The sequence below is a fragment of the Gavialis gangeticus genome, unplaced genomic scaffold, assembly GCF_001723915.1.
Source record: "Gavialis gangeticus isolate Ggan-Ray unplaced genomic scaffold, GavGan_comp1, whole genome shotgun sequence".
NCBI classification, from domain to species: Eukaryota; Metazoa; Chordata; order Crocodylia; family Gavialidae; genus Gavialis; species Gavialis gangeticus.
The window spans coordinates 26,926,807-26,940,834 of NW_017729032.1; the positions used below are offsets into that span (position 1 = coordinate 26,926,807).

The 14,028-nt window shown below is 41.4% G+C and overlaps 1 protein-coding gene across 4 annotated transcripts in view; it reads left to right on the forward strand.

Moving 5' to 3' along the window:
* Positions 1-14,028, forward strand: part of ARHGAP42 (Rho GTPase activating protein 42) — a 448,389-nt gene that overhangs the window by 39,165 nt on the left and 395,196 nt on the right. Inside the window, exon 1 of one of the 4 annotated variants that reach the window (XM_019524225.1) lies at positions 6,364-6,382. The exons of the other annotated variants lie outside the window; for them this stretch is intronic. The gene's annotated coding sequence lies outside the window, so the exon portion shown is untranslated. Of the gene's footprint in view, positions 1-6,363; positions 6,383-14,028 lie in introns of those variants that run through there. 4 annotated transcript variants of the gene reach the window in all.

A 14,028-nucleotide genomic window follows, 5' to 3' on the forward strand; every position in this document is an offset into this window, starting at 1 on the left:
TTCAGATTCGATTCAGAGATCTGAATCGCTTTTCTGATTCGATTCTGCCAAATCAATTTTGAAAAGATCCGGCAGTTCGGCCATAGGGTATAATGGGGAATCGATGAAATATCTATAACTTTGTTGTTTTTTGGCTAATTGAAATGAAACTTGCAGGGGTGCTGGCTGCTCCTGATGGCATGAAGCCTGCCAAGCTTCAAGGAGATAGGTGCAGGGCTTTCTGGGACACTGCACCTCAAACTGCTGACAGGCAAAACTCATGACATAGGTGACACTGTGTGTGGGGTGTAGGGGGTGAAAACTGCGGGGGGAGTCTGGGTTCTAGGGCCCTGCACCTCTGGCTGCAGGCAGGCAAAACTTGGACATCTGACTTCCCAGCTATCTCTGCACTTTTACCTGTGCTGCTACATACCCCTTTCCCCCCACCCCACCACAGCCTGTCCCTCACCCCATGACACCTTCATTTTCATTTTCACTAACTGGCTTTCTTGCCTGCATTGTGTGCCTCGCCAGCGATTCCCCATTATACCCTATGCCCAAACTGCCGAATCTTTCCTGAATCTTCCCAGCCTATTCAGAAGCTCCAAATTGATTCGGAAAGCCTAAAACTTCTAGTGATTCCATTCAGATTCATTGATTCGGCGTCCGAATCATCTCCGAATCCAAATCTCAATCTGAAGCTTTGCACAGCCCTATTGATCACTGTACTTTGGCATAGACAGTAGTGTCACAGAATACTGAACCATACTGCATACTTTAGAGGAGGCTTGTAATTTCCTGTGTTAAGAAATGACTGTGATATATGTATGTGCACGTGTAGGTATATGTGTATGTTATACAGTTGAAGACCTCACCAATCTACGTGCAAAGGGGCAGAAGTAGTGCTGTATATGTGAGAACAACGAAGTTAAGCACACAGAGCCTTTCTGTTACAAGGAGGCAAGGTGATAGTTCTTCTGGTTCTGCCACACCTAAAATATTGCTTTCAGTCCTGTGCACTACTTCACCAGAAGCATGCTGGCAGATCTAACAGTGGCAAAAGATCAGAAATATGGAGGCATTGACTCTTAGAAGATACACATCTCTAATTTGGATAAGCACCTTGGAAGGTATTATATACATCTGTAGACTTTTGAAGGGAGAATTTTGAGAAGGGTGAGGACTTATTTAGTATGGAGCTATAATTAGAAGCAACTTCAGAGGGGAAAATTTATAAGAGGGGGAAAAGCAGAGGGGAACATTTATAAGAGGCAGGTTAAACCCTTGATAGTGTACTAAGCTGTGGAACAGTCATATCAGCAGAATTGGGGAAAGGGTTAGTATTCTTAGACTTTGAAAGCTAAAGCAGGTAAAAACCAGGAAATATATTTATTACAGAAAGAAATATTTGCACGGAAATGTACTAGGAAATATAATAGTCATTTTCCTTTCCAACATCTATGATTTTGTAAATATTGCGATAGTTTTTCATGTGGATCTGAGAGGAGAATTTTCTTCCTGAATCGTTGAACAAATTTAATGGGTTTATATATTAAAATAACTATATGTTTTTTTTCTTAAGGAAAATTAAACCCCTTCTAATATATGAAAGGGTGTCTGTGTCTGTCTCTGGGACCTACCTAAAAATCAGTGAGACAAATTTTGTGGGCTGCCTGCAGCACATGGAGCTGATCTTTGTGGACTTTTTGCTGAGAGCCCTGGCTCAGCCCTGAGAGCAGTGGCTCTGGTGGAAGTGACACAGTTGTATGCAGATCCTTGCTTTGACTATCGATAGACTCCCTGTATCAAAGCTTATGGCCTAGGCAATGTTTGAATGCTTTTTAAAAAAAGGAAAAACCAGGCTATCCACAGTAGGAGAACGTGTGCGCCAGATATCACAATAGCCCTCACTACAGGTTGTGCCATGGTAGAAACATTGACACGTGCAGTGAACTGGCTCTGAAATACAGTCAAGTCATAGTCTGTCCAGCTCTTGGGTACAAATGTGCAGAACATGGTTATCTTGGCATTTGTTGCTTTGTCTGCTACAATTGAGATTGATTAATTGATTGATTCATATTCTGCCAATGCAAATTTTGTAGATTGAACATGCAAAGTAGTTACTCCGGGTAGATAATTTTGTTTGCACATGGCATGTGTTTGTTCAAGTAGTCACCTAATTTAGGGTTATCAATTTTCTCCAGAGGAATTTTGGCAACAGGGAATACCTCCACTAGTACAAATGTAGCCTCTCTTCTTGTCAAACTGCTTTCAGTGGTTCCTTTAAAGACTGAGAACATAGTTGCTTGTTTCTTGTTCTGACATTCAGACTCTGCTGCAGCCGTTTACGTACGATTCAGACTCTAAATGCCGATCAGCGCTGTTTTCTTTTGACACATTCAGAATCACGTCGTGCGATGAACAAAACAGTTTATCAACATCTGCATGCAGGGTTCTTACAGAGAATCCTGATCTGAAATGTATTTAACTTTCTTAGATTTCTTTTCACTCATCATCTTCAGACTGCAGCATTGCATCTTAAAAGATGGTACTGAAACCATTTCACTTTGCAGACTGGCACCTTCCTTGAGTCTGTGTCATTAGCTCAGCCTCTTGTTAGCTTTCTCTCAAACCACATGCTCTATGGCTGCAGGGGTTTCCATGCTTTCTGTAGTCTCATAAACTTTTTTTTCCAGGTGATTCCATACAAAATCATGGGAAACACTCTTTTTTGTTGGTGATCATGGAAACCTGCCATTTTTCATAGCTTCCACGAAAATTGCCAAACTGCAATTTTAAGTAGGTCCCTACGTATGAGTATAATAATACAACATAATATGGCAACTAATTTTTGGCCAAAAATAAAACATAGCATAATTTAATTCCTAACCACAATGAAAATTGCCCAAGTAGTTGACTTGGGTATCTGAGGAATCTAACTTTCTGTCTTTAACTTTGTACTTATTAGTTTGTGTGGATTTCTAGTGCTACCGTGATGTTTTAAAAATGGGTTACAAATGATAGGATTAAGTAATGATCAAATCTTTCTCTGTGTGTTCTGTTCACTTTCTAATTAAATGCAGAGTCTTATCATGAACACATGCAACCAGAATCAGTTTAGAATTTGGAAAGTGGTAGTGGGGAGTTGCTTTCCCCCCCTCTCCTCCAGTAAGATAATGAGAAATAAAGTACAACAGAAAATGGAGCCAGACAGAGCTGCACCAATTAGTGCAGAGGAGCCCTTTAGAATATATTTCTAAACACGAACTTTAGATGAGCAGTGTTGTGGAATGTGGGGTACGGGTGGCCAACCTGTGGCATGGGGGCCACAACTGGCATAGGCAGCTTCTGTGCTTGGCGTGCAGCAGATTTGGAGAGGAGACAGAAAGCATATAGGGCAGGGAGCAGAAATCAGAGCATCAGATGAGGCAAGGAGCCCAGAGCAGGAAGTAGAAAGCAGAGGAGCAGCTTGGTCATGGAGTACAGAGCAAGGAGGAGAAAGCTGAGCAGCAGATCTGTTAAGGGGAAGGGATCAGAGTGGGACTCTGGGAGAGTGTGGGGCTAATTTGTGGCACACTTTTGATGCAAGGCATCAGTACACAACAGGTTAGTTGCTACAGCATGTACTGTAGATTATTTCAGAAAACAGTTTAAGATGCTAAGTTAAGGTTCCCTTTTCACTTGCATTGGAGGTGACAGGGGAAACTTAAAAATATTTATTGTCGTACATATGACAAAGTGCTAGTTTTTGAATATGCACTCCTGTTTCCACAATCTAAGCCCAATTATCCAAACTATGCCAAATTACTGTACTGACATCATTACAGAAGTAGGAAAGAGGCATGCAGTGTGAAGCTGCAGAACAACCAGGTAGCCTGCTGGGCATGAGGGGAGCCTATTGGTCCCCCATGCCCTGGCGCTTTCAAATGGTCTGCATGAGGGTGGGGTTGCAGGAAAATGCCCAACATGCTGCATGCTTAAATTAGTGCCATACAAATCATCCACAAAGATATTCCATACTTTGTTTTCCATTTTATGGCATCATAAATCAGCTGAACATGTGGCATGTTACGGTTTATTTCATTATTAACAAAGTAACCATGCAATAAGTGTAACTTCTTCCAGAGCCGATGAGACTTAGTTAAAAACTCCGATTAGAAATCCTTGTTTTGTGCTTGGTTTTTCTTTTTGAGCATGCTTAGAAACTGTCATTCAGCCTCAGTGAAGCGCTAAGAACAGTAAAAAAAAAAAATACTAAAGTTAGGGATTTCAAAGTAAATGGTTGGGCTGATGGGAAAAGAATTACTAGTGGATATTCTCTGAATGTTTGTAAGGCTTCTGCATTATAGTGATCTTGTTAAGTAACTGGGGTCCTATTGTAGTTTTGAGGTGGAATTTCTACACTCTTAGTAGAGGAAATGTCATTAAAGAACATCAAGTGCTTAATTTGATGCCAAAATAATACAATAAATTATAAGGTCAGCTGTTTTTGTGTGCTCTATCATGTCCTCTTCCTTGAATTTAAGAAGCCAAGGTTAATGTTTCTACATTTCAAGGAGCAAAATACTGAACTTCAACATGGAAAAAGTGGTAATATTTTCATGTTATTTACTATTGTTAGTGGGTTGCAAGTTGGCAGAGAACAGTAGCATGATGAAGCGAGCAAGTAAGCGAGAAAAAGAGTTCATTGAAGACGAGAACAAAAGATTGTCAGTATAGACTAATGATCCTTGTGCCCTAAAATCCTTGGCAGAGCACACTTAACCCTGTGTCACTGCATGGTCTTCTCTGTCTTTCTGTGGTTTCCTCTGGAGTTGTTAGGCAAGCAGCCAGCACTAGTTACATCTACCCCTGCAGGCAGCCTTTTTGCTTTGCCAGCTTGCTGAATTCCTGTTTTTGTGCCGAATGTAACACTTAGAATCTGAATAATACAAACATAAAATAAAAGATTAATAAAAGATGGGAGTGAGGTTTTATTTGGAGTGATCATTAGCAAAGTTAATTTTATCCTGCCAAATAGCTGGAAAAAATAGAATAATAAAACCCCCAAATGCACTGCTAAAAGAGAAATGACACAGATGACGCTCCTTAGGAAAATGTACCCTTAATTCATAGGGCTGCATTCTGTAGGAAAAACCTGAGCTGTGAATAAGCATTATGGACAGGGAAGGGTTTTTTTCTTTTGAAAAGCTGGAACGGTTTGTTAGCATGTTTTGTACAAAGTTATTTAGAGTTCCGTATGCTCCAAAATACAGTTCCTAGGTAGCTCCAGGACAAGTTTTTAAACCTGGTGAAAACTTGGTTAACTACTCCCAACATATGTAAGTAACCAGCTGGTATACCTGTTCCTCTAAAAACATAACTTTTTTTTTTTTAAATACCACTGAGAGCAAAGTGCTCTCTCTGATATGATCCCTACACTTACTATTGCTGTCATTTTGATCAGGAGTAGTCTTTGTATTGCCAGGATATCAGAAAATGTCCTGAGAATAAATTAATTATAGTGATGTCTGTAAAAACAGCAGACAGTGCAGGATGATGCAGAATGGAAAAGAAGGATGGTGGGAAGAGCACTTAATTTCCTGAAGCAAACTCCGCCTCTATGAATCTGGAATTTTTAATGAGGAAACCCCTCAAGATAAGAGGAGAAGGTTCAAATGCAGTTCTCATAGTAAAGTAGTACAATCACCATTTTTTAACTGTTTTATACTTCCAAAATATAAACATGTTACCAGCTGCTGTGTTTACAGCCTGTGATATGGAGAAAGATGTCCTGCTGTGACATGTTCTAGTTAGAATAAATAGACTGCAGCAAACACAGCAGCTGTTGCAGTTCAGCACTTCTCAGTGGGGCACCCTTGTTCCTACAGCACATCTCTGGCTATTGATATAGTTTGCTTCCTTCCAAGTCTTTTTCATACAGAATAACACGGTCAGGTTAAATCCTGGTTCGTCTTCAAAATAAAAAATGTTATAATAAAGCCAGCAGCATTTTTAAAAGGCCTTGTATCTCATAAGAGGATTATTTTAGGTAAACTGTGTTTTTAATATTTGTAACACTACAATCCCTCACCTAATGGGATAACTTTAAAAATGCTTTTCTGCTTCTTGCTTTCAAAGCAGTAAAAAATGCTATAATAGCACCACATTAGCTGCAGTTTTGCAATAAGAATGGCATCCCCATATAATATCCTGTTCTCCAGGGATTATAGAACATGGCCATAGAGCACCAGTTGACAACCTTTAAGGCTGGTGGCCAGTGTGTGTGTTTAAAATGAATCAGTTAAAATATTTTCACTTCTACTCTTTCACCCTCCATAGGGTCAAGACCAGGGATGTCAAACAGTCCACGGACCCATATTGTTCTGCCTATGGGGCTGCTGAAGGGGCTGGGCATTTCAAAGTAGGGTGAATGGGGGTGGGGTGTGTCCCCAAATTTTAGATAAGGATGCCCATTGGAGATTTGTTTTGGTGGAGCAGGGCAAGATGCACTAGTGTCAACCTCTATGGTTCTCTGAGCCAGCGAAGTGGCTCAGTTGCCCACAGCAGTTGACACTGTTGTTGCTCACCCAGCCACCACAGACAGGCCTGGATCTGGCCTGGGAAGAGTCCCATGGTCTGAATGTAGTCAAGGGGGGCCAAAGGAGTTTCATTTCCCTTGTCAAACAAGCATTCAAAGGAACTTAACGTGTCAGAGAACAGTTCCCACCTTTCCCTCTGCCCACCCCGCTGTCCTGATGCCAGTAATGACTATCCTCAGAGCAAATAATGGGATGAGGTACATTACATTTTAGTGTGAGAGTACAGCTAAGACTTTGGCAACCCTGGCCAGTTCCTGTTTCCTTTCACTGAGCACACTGAAGTATGTGCTCAATCTTCCGTTCTTGAGATTACGAAACTGGGGTTGTAAGTGCCTGAGATCTGGCTTGGGTAAAGCATACACAACTGAATGGGACAGGTATTGGAGCACCGGACAACCACATATTGTCACTTACTAATAAGGACTTGATATGACAGAAAGAACTGTGCTTGCACCCTTCTTTGGTCTTTCTTCCAGACACATCAGTAATAATATAACTGCAACAGTGGGGGATTGGTGAGAGCTCATCTGTTACCCCGGCTTGGCTTTCCCTCTCTTTAAGGCTGGAGGCAATTTCCAGTAGTGATTAACTTCATTTTAAGTGACCAGTTTAGTTTGCCTGTGTTTCTTTGTGGGAAACAGAAAGAACGGGGGGGGGAGGGGAAGAGGGGAGGGGAAAGAAAGGATATCTTAAAAGGTGAGTCTACTATAATCATCATCTAATTATCAAAAAGTACTCCAGTAATGTTGCTGCACATCTGCAATGGTGTCTGGAAAAGCAGCCTGTACTTTCCTGCCCATGTCTCAGTGATCCTTTGTGTTATCTGTATGTCCCAGATGGTTTCAGCCCAAGCTTCCTTCTTTTGTAGTCTGAAATTTTCTTTCTGACTCTTAAACCACAGTGAGCATTTCATGCACCTTACTTCTGATGATTTAAAGTTTAGCTTCTCTTATTTATGGATCACATATAATCTACTAGACTAGTGAATATTAACATGGTTTTTGCAGGTGACTGAGTTCAGTCAAGAGAAATCTGTTACTGATTGGAACCTAATAGTTAATCCTTTATCACCTGAAGCAAACTTCAGGTGCCATAAACTTTTGGTGTTGGTGTGTTGGGAACAGATTGCTCTAGATTCTCACTGGGCACGTGTAAGTGGACAAAGGGGGCACTGTGCACATGCATCAACCATGAAACTAGCTTGACTCCCATTTAGATGACCTCAGCTTATCCTTTACTCTTCCAATGGCTACCTGTGCGTGCTAACTTCTGAAAGCTTCACACCCTTCTTTGATATTGAATCTGTGCAGCTAAACTGCTTTTATGAAGTGCGGTGTTTAAACTTATACTAAACCTTGCCCTTTGCAGTCAATCGCTTTCTTGACTTCCCTAGTTCTGTTGTAACATATATTCAAAATTAGTGTGCTTTTGCTTTCCTGTTGAAATCCCAACATATAAGAGCATGTCTTCTGACTCATTGAATAGAGACACATGCCAAAATAATATAGAAGATGTCATCTATCGAGCCAGCACTTCCAAAGACCACATTATTTACTTACATAACCTGTATTCATAGAATCATAGAAAATTAGGGTTGGAAGGGACCTTAGGAGGTCATCTAGGACCGTGCCCAACTATATCATCCCAGCCAAGGCTTTGTCTAGCTGGGTCTTAAAAACCTCCAAGGATGGAGATTCCACAACCTCTCCATTGCTTTTTAAATTATATTTGTATTTCTAAACTATTTTTTATTTATAATTATTCAAAATATAGTCATAGTATACAACTGAATACGAACTGAGGCTAAAGAAATGAGGGAAAATGGCATGTTCAGTGTGTGTGTGTGTGTGTGTGTGTGTGTATATATATATATATATATATATATATGTATATATATATATATGTGTGTGTGTGTGTATATATATATATAAATAAAAACCCCACAAAAAACCAAAACAAAACCTCCCAAGTTTTCCCTGCATTATAAATGGTTCAATAGGTTGAATATAACATTTTTCCCATAAGTTATTGGTAGTTTTTCCTCAGTCTAATAGGAAAGAAAGTGTCCAATTGCAGTTGATTCCTGATGTATTTCTGATTATTGGAAGCAGTGATTTATTATTATAAAGCTGTAGTCACGTCTTTTAAATTTTTGGGTGCCTGCAGAGCCTGTCATGGGGGCTGGGTCCCTAATGCTGAGCTTCCTACATGCTGCCAGTCATGCAAATGGAATCTGATTAATTTTATCCAAGCTCCCAGAAATCCCATATCCTGCCATGGTAGGATGTGAGATTTGTGATATTCAGGATAAAATTAATCACACAACTAAATTAACATCTGCTGGAGCCCTATGTCTCCTGCAATCTGGAAGGTGCTAATAGGTATATGGAGATTTCCTTGTCTACCAGAAAGTCTGTCTAAGTAACAGACTAGGCATTCTCAAATACTGTTTCAGATCACCATGCCTTAAAGTCCAGGTTATTATTCCTGTCTTCTTTGCAGGCTGCCACAGTTTTCTGCTGCCTTCTGTCCCATGCAGGTTACTTCATAGTAATGGAATGGGAGATGTGGAAGAACTGGAAGGCAGTAAAAGGCCTATTCATCCATGATTGATTGACTGATGTATTTTATTCTACTCTCTTCCTGACATCAATCTTATCATCAGAATGTTCCTTGCTGAGCACCAATTCAAATGTAACCTTGCATCACTACTGAAGAGAGAGGTATTTTCCCATTTAGTATCTCTGCTCTCTGCAAGTCCATTCATAACATCTGACAAAGTCTCTAGTGTATGAAAGCTCATGCCTCTCTGTATGAGTCTGTAAGGAGCCACCCAATTTTGCCTTGTTCTTTTGTAGGGGAGCAAGAAAACTTACTGTCCCTGCCTGAAATAGGGGCTTCATCATTATACAGGCCCTTTTGTAGGCAGCCAAGTTCATGTAGCTGCTACCTTATTCCTCTATTAGCTCTGAGAATAGTCAGTACTGGCATGGCAGGGGGCGAGGAGGGAACTGTCCTCTGACATGTTAAGTTCCTGTAAATGCTTTCACAAGCAGTACTAATGTGGGACAGCAATAGTATAAATATGATTGCTTTCAGTTTAAATAATGTGTGACCTCTGGGTTCTCTCTGGCATGGGGGGATATGGGAATCAAACTCATTTTTTTATTCCTAGTTATCATAATGATTTAAAATGGCAAACTTCATAGAAAACTGGAGCTATTTAGAATCACCTGAAAAAACAGTTTATGATCCTAGTCCCTTCCAGGCATTGTAGGAAGGAATACAGGTCATATGGCAAGTTGGAGTAGTCCATGAAGTACAACAGGAGAAAATGTCTATGTGTAAGTGGCTGCTAGAATTAAGTGTAGGGTCAGTAGCTGACCTTTTGCTGCCCCAGAGCTATGTGCAGGGCACTCAGCCAGTCCTATCTAGAGGTAAGATCCTCTACCCTGATTGGTACCAGGCTCTTTCACTCTGTAAGCAAAAGGGTCTCACAAAAAGCTTTGATTAAATTAGGTTACTTGACATTTTCCAGGCGGGGGGAGTGGGGTACCCTATGGAACTATGCAAGAATTTCAGTAACAGCTTTGTCTGATTTCCAGTCTCTGTAAACTATGGAAAGGCTACAACAAGAATGAAGTCATCCATCTTCTTAAGATTAGGATGAAGAACACTTTGTAATACTCTATTTCTAGCCTCAGAAATTCTAGGGTAAAAAAGAGCAGAGCCATGTCTGAAATGTTTGTGTGAATTCCTAAAGGAGGCTGGTCTTCAAAGCATTCCCATTTCACCATTCTCAGACGATCCTTATATTTCCCAGATAGCATTTTTTTTTTCTTTTTCCAGTTTTATTATTAATATTTGATCTGACAAGTACTCACAAAATCTCTTGTCAGTATCTTGGTAAGAATAATATTGACTTTGAAAAGTGAAAAAGGAAATTTGCTTATCTCTTTCTGGACATTTTTTCTGATCCATGGTTCCGTACAAAGAAAAAGCTGAAGCAAGTGGAGAGGGTGGTACAATTTCTGGAGTTTCATTGATTCAGGGCAATGTAGATACTTGGTATGAGGGGAAAACCAGATCCTCGTCCTGGGCCAACAATGAGTGCTAGGTGCCAGGTCTCATCTGGGGGGAAATGTTAACAAAAATGAAGATGACCTTAAGCAAAAGTGACAGAGGAGAAACAAAAATCCAATTAAAGAATTCTGATCTCATGCATGCAGACATACTTCATTGATCACAGTTCAGTGCGCAATTCAAATGATATCTATCCAGTATCCATTCATGTGTTATCCATGCCAGTTATTGGCAGATCTACCTCGAGTTGTAAATTCTCCATTCCCACATGTGGTGAATGTTAAGAAGATGACTTGTCTTCCTGAAGTAATCTTCCTGTTTCAGTCCAGAGAATGGGTATCAGAAAACTGAGTATGGCATCTACCGTTTGACATCCTTCATTGCAATCTTGGAAGAACACTCTTGTGTGTCTATAGATAGTAGACCTGCTCTGACTGTTAGTCAGTTTCCCTGATAGTGCTCTTCCTAGTTTTTAGGAAGATGATTAGCCTTGCCCAAAAGAAAAACATCTCATGTCTTGGGCAGCGTTCCTGTTTTGCCCAAGAAAGAGGAACATTACCAGGGATCCTGGTTTTCTCTGATTAAAAAAAAAAAAATCCCAATTTTTGAATTAAAAAAGTAACCCAAAATCCACATTTTTCCATGATCAAAATGAAACACCAGTGTGTATATATATTAATATAGATTATACTAATACAATATATAAGCAGTGCTTCTTTTTGTTCATGGAAATATGTTCATGGAAATATGGATTTTGGGTTACTTTTTCTAATCCAAAAATTGAGGATTGTTTTTTAATCAGAGAAAACCATGGATTCATAAACATCACATATGATTAACATATTTTGCTCATCACACATCATTTTGGGCTTTTGATTAATTTGCATCTGGAAAAAAGCTGTAGTGCCTTAAAGTCCCCCTCTGTCAGATTCTTGTTATTAGTGAATAACTTCTTTCGAAGTTGGGCATAATTCCTGTCCCTTTTTTTTCTATCCCCTTTCTTCCTTCCTTCACATTTCTTTCCAGGACATATACAAAAGATAAAGTAATATTGTTCATGCCTTTTTGATTGGACCAGACTATAGCTGTTAGATACCTTAGTTGTGGGTAGTTGGATGTCTATCTATATCTATATTGAGATATAGAGATTGAGGTATCTATCTATCTACATTCTGTGTGTGTGTGTGTGTGTGTGTGTGTGTGTGTGTGTGTGTGTGTGTGTGTGTGTGTGTGTGTGTGTGTGTGTGTGTGTGGGTGTGTGTGTGTGTGTGTGTGTGTGTGTGTGTGTGTGTGTAACTAGTATTCAGTAGAATAGCAACTATTTCCTCCAGTCTGAATTATGTATTTGAAGTTGGGAGTTCTGTAACATACGCTAGCATTGTAATTTTAATTCAGCCTTATGAATGTGATTAGTATTAATTCGTAAATTTTAATGAAAGAAGTAGCCCCCTTTTCTTAAACATTCAAACCCTGTCCAAAGAGCAGTGACAATATCAAAACAGATAGAATTTATGTATCCTGTACTTCAGGGATGTTAAACTCATCCCATATCCCAAGCTATGTCCAGCCCACCAAACAGCTCTGTAGCCTGGACCTGACCCAAGGCATGGGGTGAGTTTGAAGAAGGGCACTTTTTACCCAAAAGCTGGCCCAGCAGTGCTCTAAACTTTGTGTTTGGGCCAATAAAAGATACTACAAAACATCCTTACCTCTTATGTATTTCTTGGACCAATAACACTTGAAAAAAAGAGGCACATCTGAAAAATATCAAAATTTATCTGAAGAATGGGACTTTGCTTTCATGAAACAAATATTGATGAGACTCCAGGCACTTGATGTATGTAGATACATTTGAAAATACCACTGGATCTTTATGGCGAGGTACAGAAGTTACACTTACAGCATGGTAAGTGTTCAGAAAGTGCTCTACAGCCATAACTGAACAGACAATTGGGGTGCATAGAGTGCTGTGGAAGTGGTGGAACCCACTTCAAGATATCCCTGGATGGATGTGGTATCAGACTTAAGTGTTGTAGGTTAGAGTGCCAGTCATGAACATCTGTACCACATCTTATGCTAGGTTGCATTCTGCTGAAATCCCATGGAGCATTGTGGCACCCCGCATACCTCCTGCCTGGGCAGCCTGTGGCACACTCCCACCTCTCACATGCCGATGGCGGGGTCCCAGCCCTGGCCAGTGTGCTCAGTTTCTTTGCACTGCTGCTGCTTCTGCTGCTGCTGCACCCATCTGGATACTGGTTTGCCCTCCCGCTCCAGTGGCTCCTCCTCATCTTGCCCCTGCTGGGCCATTTGTGGCAGCAGGTAGCATGCAGAAGTGGGGATGGTCGTGGAGATGAACACCAGGCACCTCATTGGCCAGCCAGATGGAAGGGAACCTGTAGCTAGGGGCCCCTGCCCCAGAGCATGGGGCTCCAGATCCAGCTCCTGGCCACCGAGCGTGATGAGCAGCTACCTGCAGGCAGCCGAGTGGGTGGAAGGCAGCTGGGAGCTGAAGCGGGAGCCCCATGTACTGGGGCAGGAGCTGCCCAGGTGGGTGTGGGTAGAAGTATGTCAGGAGTTGCTCACAGGGCCAGCTGTGGGCCAGATGAGGGGGTGCGAACTGCATATGCACTGCACTGCCCAGGTGAGCTCTATTACACCAGCCCTCTGGCCTTCCCCCCACCCCCCTAGCCAGCTTCCAGGACCTAGCATGTGGGCAGCACCCCCAACACGTGCACACTCCCATCCCCCCTTCACTTCTCCCACCAACCCTCCACCCCCCCAACACACAATATACAAAAGTAAGGCTATTTTGAGCTATTAGGCAATCACCTCTATATACGCTACTAAAAAAAAATCAGCACAAATATATTTTTTTGAAATAAAAATAAACTGCATTGTTGTAGAAGTGTGATCTTTAGTATATGCTTTTTTTTTATTTGTAATTTGTTAAAATGATATTTTCTGAAAGATTTTGTGTGTGTGGCCCTCGACAGCTCACCAAAACTCGTTAAGTGGCCTGCCAACCGTAATAATTGCCCACATCTGGGTTTAGGGTCTGTTGTCTTATGTCACTCTGGTCTAATGCTGGAGAGTGCAGGGGATAGCGCGTGCAAGTTGCGCAGCCTGTTACGAGTCTCTGTGCAGCGCTCCAGCTCCAAATCCCTGCTGCCTTCCAACTCAGCTGCCCGCGGGTGGAGCCTCGTGCTGGGGCAGCAGCCGCCTGGTTGCAGCTTCCCCCCCCCCACCCAGCGCACCGCAGCGCGAAGCTGTGTGCATGTACATGTATTACTTAACGTAATACATAACACACTACAGCTGTACTGGGAGCAGCTTTGCCACGAAGCTGTGTGCACTGGCTAGGGTAGGGTGGGTGGGGGTGGGC